Raw genomic sequence first — 9,439 nt, forward strand, 5'->3', positions numbered from 1 at the left:
TCAGAACAGATACCACACTCAAGGTAAATGTTGAGATTCATGTGGGGGACATCTTATGATAAAAAAATTTATAGATGATAAAAATCATTTTTTTTAAGACATGATGGCATTAAAATCTGTTTAGTATTATGCATGAATTCTGAGAAAAAAAAACTCTTAAATTAATATTAAAATGTTTAATGTTAAAGTAATTAATGGATTTCCAAAATAGCGGCAAAGTGGCATAATTGAGCAGAAGTAGATTATTAGCTAACAACGAAATGGTGATAGCTGAGAATACTCAATATAATTTCTGGTTTTGTATTCCTCTGATAAAAGAACTAAGTTTGTATTACTATACACATAGATTCGAAAAAGTTGTCAAAAAACAAATATATAACAAATAAATGTTATTGTTATCAAAGGCAAGATAAGTTACTTTTCTACTTAAGTGGATACTTTTTTTAGTGTTTTTATTTAATGTAACATGTTTATTCAGCTCGAAAAACATACAGTACCGATGTATAGGAAAATTAAAAATGGCGCCCGACTCTCTCTTGAACACGGTAAGTTTGGGAAACTGAGTTAAAAATAAAAAATACTATACAAAATGCTGTCAGAAATTCGCTCAATATGTTACCGTGAAATGGGCTGACATATATTCGGTGGGTTTCTAACAGTCTTTTGTATAATTTCTTATTTTTAACTCATTATCACTAACTTAACGTGTTCAAGAGAGAGTCGGGCGCCATTTTCATTTTTCCAATACAAGTTTGACCAAGTACATTAACTATGATCGCTCAGAACTGTTACACTTTGAGGGATTGTTACAAGTTAATTTCGTCTTTTATGAACGAATAAGTATTGACCAAGCATGCATCGCCGCCCCACCTCACCCCACTAAAATTACTGCCCATGATTTATCTCCTTTTAAATGTTTTAAAACAATTATTTTAAAGTTTTGATTGGGGATCAGTTCTAAATATAAATTTAACATAAAATGACCACCTACTTCCGAACCAGATAACATTTTATAACCATTATGGGTTTTCCCTTGGCCTCAACCACCGGAATAATCGCCCGAGGTGCCCCTGCTAGTGAATGCCAATGAGGCCACCTAAACATTTTTTTGCAAACCAGTGAAAAGAAAGGTGTTGGCTTTTCAAATCAGGTTAAAATCGTCCGTCTTTGTTGACATCCCTCGTCAGCTGATCGTTGTGTTAACGATAAATACTCTGGAAAAGTCACTTTTGATTAATGCTTATATTCTGTTATTCTGAAAAAAAACAAAAAAACAAGGTTTGTTTGCATATTTTAAAACTGGAAAACTAATCAGAAGTGATTTTTTCAGGGCATTCAATCGTGAAGCACAACGATCAGCTGACGAAGAATGTAAACAAAAACGGACGATATTTGATTTGAACCTGATAACGTTATTATTTCAACATGGTTCGTATTCTGCATAAGTGGCGATTCAGAAGCATAGGCGACTCTAAGTGCGCCCGTACCGGTGTCATGTGAAAACCTAGTCTCGATGTGAAAATGTTCCGATTACAAAACCGAACTTCCTGCTTTAGTTTAAAATAAATAAGCAAATTGACGTGAAAGAAAATATGTGAAACTTTTGAATACATTTTTATTATTTTTTAATATATTTTACAGATTTATTTGAAACTAAAACAGGAAGTTCGGTTTGATAATCGGAACATTTTCACTAGGCTGGTTTTCACGCGACACCGATCCGGTCGGTCGCACTTAGAGTCGTCTATGTTTCTGAATAGCCGCATAAATACTAAAAAAATGAATTGAAAAGAAAATAATTCTGAATCTCAAAAAGAGGGGGAAAATACAAAAGTTACAGTTCGCTGGTAGCTGCAGTGCGGGACGTATTTTCGCCTGACACCGGTTCAATATGTGCACATGTGCCGTTTTTTCTTATGTTAAAATAAAGAATTAGATATTTTTATTATTATTTATTTTTTTTTTTAATGAAATATACTTTTGTGACAAAAGTAACATTTTTTAACAAATTTAGCTATATATTTGATGACGATATCTTTTTAGTTTAAGCAGTTTTGTTATTTGCTAAACCTCAATTTGTTATCCTTATTAAACTAGTAGTACATAGTACAATAATGAATTTTCAACTAAAGGTAAGATTTTAATAATTCATAAAATTAAATAATTATTAAAAAATAAATAAAATATACTATCAGAAATTAATATATAATCAACGGGAGAAATTCTTATCAGTCGTCGTGGCCGAGTGGTTAAGGCGATGGACTAGAAATCCATTGGGGTCTCCCCGCATAGGTTCGAATCCTATCGGCGACGTTTAATTTTTTATTACGGTAGATGAAAGTTTAAGTAGAAACATTGTGAATTATACCTTGGGAATATTTAAAAAAAAAAAAATTATTTTTAATTAATATCAGTAATAAAAGAAAAAAATGTAGTATAAATTTAATGGAAAATCTGGGTAATATTCTATCAATGACATACAAATGCTGATAACTTTATAGAATCACTCCCATCTCCAATCGAGTGCTCTTTGAGTCTTTTTTATTTTTGTTTTGTGGTTAACTCTGAACGCTACAACTAACCCTAAGTCCGAGTAGCAATAGACCTCATACCCCGCCCTCTTCAGTCTTCACACATACACACCACACTGAAGATTGGAGTGATTCTATAAATTTACCAAAATCTTAATAAAATTACATTAAATAAATTCATGACCAGGAAAAAATAGCTTGCCAACTAAAAAGGGTTCTAATATATTCAGGAGTACAAGCACGGTACAACTACCTTAAAAGGTTAGAATCTGAGTCTGATATTAATAGTCTCGAGAGTTCAGCAGTAAAGAATCTAGGACTTCTTAGCTAGCCAAGATGGGGTACTTTTTGTCCATTTTATAAAATAAATAAAAAAAAATAAGCAATTGTGTAATATGGTTAAATATATACAGGTACTTCTGCAATTTAAATCTCATTTTTCTGTGAGTCTTGCTCGGCAACGCTCAGTGAACGACAAAAACGATCAGATTATACAGAGGGAGCAAAAAGAGACATGGGTGAGCAGATGGCAAAAATTGGAAGGAAAAAAAAGGAAGGAAAGAGTTTCATTGCGCTTCAAACAAAAAAAAAAAAAAGAAAAAATAAAAATAAAAAGAAAGGGCAGAGTATCATTGCTCTTCAAAAAAAAAAAAAAAAAAAAAAAGAAAGGGCAGAGTATCATTGCTCTTCAAGCGAAAAGTCTTTAATCTGGTGACAATGAAGGAAAAGGAACAATTCCAGGCTGGAATTTATTTGTAAGTCTCCGGAAACGGTCCTCGCATTTTGTCAGGATACCAGCTGCTGGCAACAGAGAGGAGGTACACAAAATGTTGTTGAAAGTGTATCATAAAACAATGAAACGTAACCAACAGTTTCGGCTGAAGATGCAGTAATGGCCAGTGCAGACACTGAACCTCCTTGCACCGTGGCACCTTTTTCAAAGTTTCCATCTCCGGCTACCTATAATTATAAGATTAATATATTTGTGAGCGTACAAAACGGCTACACACAAAAAGAGTGCAAGAGTGCAATATCGGGTCGGATCACACTCTCACTGACTGGAAAAAACTTCTTAAGGGATATTTGCCAAGACTATTTCCTTTGGTATCCCTGGCAGATTGTAGGCCCAGGGCACATGGTGGAAGTTGATGAGTTCGACTTTAATAGATGGAAACATAATATCGGGAGGGTCGTCGAACCGCTCTGGGCCTTTGGAGGATACAATCCTGCTGAGAACGAGGGTTTTCTTGTCACAGTCCCAGACCATAAATTGGAAACCCTCCTGATAATTAATACATACATACTGCCGGGGACCATGATAGTCTCCGATTGCTGGAAAGCATACTGCAAAGGGTAAAAACATCTTACAGTTAACCACAGCCTTAATTTTGTGGACCCTACGACTACGGCTACCACAAATCATGTGGAGAGGATGTGGAAGAAAGCCAAACAATGAAATAAAAGAAAATGTGGAACCAACTGCGATCTGCTGGACAGTTATTTGAGTGAATTTATGTGAAGACGAAAATTCGGAAAGAATCCTTTTGTTTTTATCATAATTCATATTGCAGAAAACTATCCGGTTCAGGAACTTCCTCCTTCTACATTCTCTAGCAGCCTTTCTCAGCCTACTTTGCCATCACCGGCTGCTTTTCTTCAACCAGCAGAAAATACTATCCCTAAGAAAATAGCCTATCCTCAAGAAACCACAAATTGCTCCAAAAAGTGTAAGTCTAAGCCTAACCCACAATAAATGAAAAATACTAACAACCAAATTTAAAAAAGCATTAAAAAAAATTATTTCCAGGAAAAAAATTTTTTCAGAAAAATGCATTAAAAAAAAATTTGTTAAAATTGCCGTCATCAGCTGCTCCAAACTTTTCTTTGGATATAAAAAAAAATTGTTAAAAAAGACCAAAAAAAAAAAGTACACCTTTTTCATTGAAAAAGAAGTTTTACGAAAAATATATATCCCCCCCCCACCCAATTTTGTTGTTTGTTCCTTAAAACAAAACAAATACTTTTTCATTAATTCAAAGAAAAAATAACTTTCCATGTACAAATAAAACAAAAAATATATTTGTTCAATAATTAAAAAAAAAAAAAACTTTTATTACAAAAAAAAAAAAAAAAATACCAGAACAAAAAACACAGTTGCCAAGAATTATTAACAGGAAAATTGGCAAAAGTAAAAAAATGGAATCTGTGCTATTTTTAAATATTATTTTCAAGTTTAATTATGTTCACAGAACCATAAACCATTCACAAAATTTTGTGGATCCGCTTACTGGTGTTTGCACCAACAATATTGAAGCCTAGTGATCTCGTATTAAAAGAAGACTGAAATACATATCGGGATCAGTAGAAGAAATGAAATGGTCTCATGTTGATGAGGTTATAATTGTTCGAAATATGTTTTTTTTTTCCCCCAAAGCTTATTGGGATTTTTTTTAATTACCATATTTTTCATGAACATGCTCTGAAAATGTTTCAAAATTATCTAATATTTTTTCACTTTTCATGTTATAAGCCTCTCTATACATGGCCCATGGGCTAGGCACTTAAACCATACAAAAATAACTGTAACATAAGTGCATAAGCACCAATTTTTTTTTGTTTTGTTTTGCTTTCATTTTGTTTGTTTGTTAAATCCGGCCAAAAAAAAAAAATAAATAAATAAAAAACTAACAAAAAAATACAAAAACAATAATAAGAAAAGGGTATCATAAAACTTTAATTAAACTTGAAAATAATATTTTAAAATAGCGCGGATTTCATTTTGACTTTCACCAATTTTCCTGTTAATAATTACATAAACTCCGGCAAAAATAAAAAGTATCCATAAAAAAAAACAAAAAAAAACAAACAAACAAAAAAAAAACACACAGATAAAATCATAATAACAAAAATCGGTGAAACTTAGATAAGTAGGTCCCACAGACGAGCCTCGTTCTGACATTGGGAAAATTTAGGTTAACAACCAGTGAAGCTACCGAAAAGTAACCCTTTTGAATATACCGAAAAGTAACCCTTTTGAATATACCGAAAAGTAACCCTTTGATATAAACAATATTTTTTAAATTAATTTCTTAATTTTACTTAAAAACAAAATGTAAACACATAAACAAAATATTTTAGAAAATAATTTCCTAATTTTAAATAAAAATTGATTATAAAGAATTTTTAAAAAAATAATTATTGAAAAATATTGCAAAGTGTTTACATAGCTGGTTCTTTGGGATAATAGGGGCGCCTGAAACCTCCAATCCAAAACCAAAAAAGCTTTAGCATTTTTACTATTTTAAAGTACTTCTTTTTCTTTTTAAGTTTAAAACACAAGTAGTGGCTAGTTAATTTAGAGCAACAAGGGCACATGGCGGAAATTCTTCAGGGTTTAAATGTATTGTAATGTTTTTATGGTGGTCGAAAAACGTTTTTCAGCTGCCATATTACTTCCTATTTACTTGGCTCCCCACGAGGGCAGAGTTAGACACAAGGTCGATTTTTAATGTAGAGAAGCATTTATTACTAAAAAACGAAATGGTGAAATATAAAAGCAAGTTAAGCTAAAAGTAAAAAAAATAATTTTTTTTTAATTTAAAAAATTAAAGAAAGAAGAAAATTCAAAGAAATTTCGAAACTCATTAAGATAAATAAAGATTACCTTTAAAGTAAAATAAATAAAGATTACCTTTAAAATAAAATTCTTGTACATCATATTAGATATGTTATGAAAAGTTCTATGACATTTTTATCATAAATTTTTGAGAGCATTAATCTCACTTCAAACAAGCAGTTCAACTTAAAAATATAAGAGAATCATAATGAAAGAATTGTAAATCTAAGGTATTTTTAAACAATGCGATTCCAATTCCCCTCCCCCAAATACACGATTCTTACGATTAACGATTCCAATTAATCGCCCCACCACTAGTTGCTATTAAACAAAAATAAATAAAACAGTAAAATTCATGAAATTATTATGGTAGGTCGTTTGTTTCATTTATTTTCTTTCTTTTGCTTATTTTTGTATTGATTTCCTTTCACTCTGTATAATCCAGCGATTTTCATTGTCCACTGGGCATTGGGCATTGGAACAGGGGGCAGCTGAACATTAGCGGGCACTAGAAAGAATAACCAGGCTGGACATCAACAGGCACTGAAACAGGGCAGTTGGACATCAGCGGGCATTGGAACAGGGAACTAGCTGATCAGTGGGCACTGGAACAGGTGGCCAAACGTTAATGGGCACAGGAACAGGGCAGCTGGATATCAACAGGCGCTAGAATGACATCACATCAGTGGGTACTGGAATGGGCAGCTGGTAGTCAGCAGGTTCTGAAATGGGTAGCCGGATGGTAGCAGGCATTGGAATAGGTAGTTGGACTTCAGCAGGCTCTGGAACCTGGAAGTTGCAGTAGGCACTGGAAACTGCAGTAGATGCTAGAGGCTGCAGGAGATGTTGGGAGCTGCAGGAGTGAGCCGGTGCTTGCTGGTTGTAGAGGTTAATTTCAGAAGGCAGGCAGATAGTAGTTTGCATACAGGTGGTTTGTGGTAGTAACTTCTGGAAAGGGCTGTTTGAACTACTCTTGTTACTGCATCTGAGACTTTTTGGCTGCTGGGTTTGGCCAACTTGACTAGGAGCATCAAAGTTACATTTCAGGAGACTTCAAATTTTGCTGAGAAAACACTCGCTTTATGAAAGAGTGTTGTTATTACAGGAACGCTACCAATAAGCAAACAAATGACTAAAATTAATTCCCAACTGAACTTGTCACAATAAAAAGAGTTTTAGGTGTACATTGACTGTGTTCATATTAAGTTCGGAAATTAAAAGTTTGTTATTGTTTATTTGTAAAAAGTTAATTTTTATGTTTTTTTTCTCTCATTTGTGGTTAAAACAAAAGGAAGTTATTAGCACGCATGCTCATGATGTGTCAGTCACGTGACTGTTTCTGCCAGCAAGCATAGCCATTATTTATTTTTGTTAAGTGGAAGTGATGATCTGAGACACACCACGACACTCCCGAAAAATCAACCACATTTGGCAAAGTAAAAGTAACGATAACAAATTCAAATTGTTAATCTTACAACCGTTTCTACATTTTAAATTTATACAGGCTATTAAATTTTCTTACATTTGGTAAAAGTATTTGTTTGTTTTCAATTTCTTGGCTGTTAAGTACGCTGCATGAATGGACAAAAAATAAAATTAAATGCTAGATTGTTTACATCATTTTCCACAAACTCTAAAAGTGTTTATTTTTTAGGCATCTGTCTGTCGATCTATCGATATATTACCAAAATTCTGTGGATTTTGTTTGTCTTTGTACAGAATAAATGACATTATTAAAGGAGGACAAACGTAGTTGGGGATGCACAGTGGATGATGTCAGATAAGGACGTGGAACTCTATTCCAGCGATACCACTAGTAGAATTAGAAGTTGGAGGTTCTCAACCAAAGCTGGGGCCTCTTCTCTATTAGTGTTACTCCTGCTCATAGAACACCAGAGTTGAGAACTGGCAAGTCCCAGGCTAGTGGAAAAACAACATGATTGAGTGTTGCAGAGATCCACTTCGGTACCCGAGGTGTGGGGAGGCAGACACCCTACACCACGGAAGGTGGAACATCTCTCGTCAGTCTCACTCATCACAACCTCTATTTCAGGGTGCGCATTACAGATTTGGGAGAAATGGAAAGGATTACCCAACCTCCATGTTTTTCAGCTGGGTGATCTTCACATGGAATTCCTGCCATTCAATCCTTTTAAAAACAAACAAATACCCCCCCCCCTAAAAAAAAAAACAACAAAAAACAAAAACAACAGCGGCAAAATAACTTTTATAAAACACTCAAATTTACATTGATACTGAAATCGGGCTCCAACTAATTTGAAGTTCAGAATAATAGAAACATGCTTGATTCAAAAGTTGCTCTGAGAGCTAGTTACATCTTATACACAGACATGACAGAAAAGAATAGACACTAAGATAAATATTTTTCACAAAATTAATATATGCTTATTTATATTTACATATAAAAATAGTGCTGAAATGATTTAGAGTATCTCATTAAAATTGCATCTAATAACATTGAAGCGTGCCACGAACCAAAGGAACATCAGACCTATCAGAATTTCTGTGAGGATGAATCATGGGTCAACATGGAGGTAGTCTTAGTCAATGCAAAATAGCAGGAAATCTTTCAATACCCCTTTCTACTGTTAATAATATGATTCACAAGAGAGGACAAAGAGTGCACAAAACTTTGTGAAGGTCACCCTGGGCTCTCTGAAAGAACCTTGTATCTTATGAAAAGAAATGTTGAAGATGATCCTCAGTGTAAAGCCTCTGACATTGCAACACAAGCTAGTGTTTGTCCCAAACCAGCTGTTTGGTATCTCCACAAGCTGGGCTACTAAAGTAGAATTGTGAGAAAGACACCTCTTCTTCATCTTGCCAATATCAAGCACAGAAAAGATTGGGCTCGTGAGATGGTGGAGAGACCTATGACCTTTTGCACCAATGTCATTTTCTCTAATGAGTCATAATTTGTATTATTACCTGACAGTGGAAAGGTATGAGTACGAAGGTTCCCTCAGCAAGAATTCGACTTAAAGACTACAGCCAATACTAAAACATGGAGGTTTCTCGGTTATGGTATGGGGTGCAATTTGTAGTGATGGTTGCTCAGACCTGGTGGAGTGTGAAGGAAACTTCAATTCTGCTAAATTTGTTTCAATATTACATGAAGAACTCCTACCAATGAACCAAGTTAACTTCCTATTTATGGAAGACGGAGCTCCTTGTAATTCTGTGAGAGCAACACAACATTGGTTGAGCCAAAATGGGATTAATAAACTTCTATGGCCAAGTCAGTCTTCGGATATGAACCAAAACCTTTCTA

At 34.0% G+C, this 9,439-nt stretch overlaps 1 non-coding gene across 1 annotated transcript; it reads left to right on the forward strand.

The window, feature by feature from the left end:
• Positions 1-2,231: 2,231 nt before the first annotated feature.
• Trnas-aga (transfer RNA serine (anticodon AGA)) lies at positions 2,232-2,313 on the forward strand. Its single transcript has one exon. It is a non-coding gene; the product is annotated as a tRNA-Ser (tRNA).
• Positions 2,314-9,439: the final 7,126 nt, after the last annotated feature.

This window comes from Euprymna scolopes, chromosome 10 (assembly GCF_053919585.1).
Source record: "Euprymna scolopes isolate OS-2025 chromosome 10, ASM5391958v1, whole genome shotgun sequence".
NCBI classification, from domain to species: Eukaryota; Metazoa; Mollusca; class Cephalopoda; order Sepiida; family Sepiolidae; genus Euprymna; species Euprymna scolopes.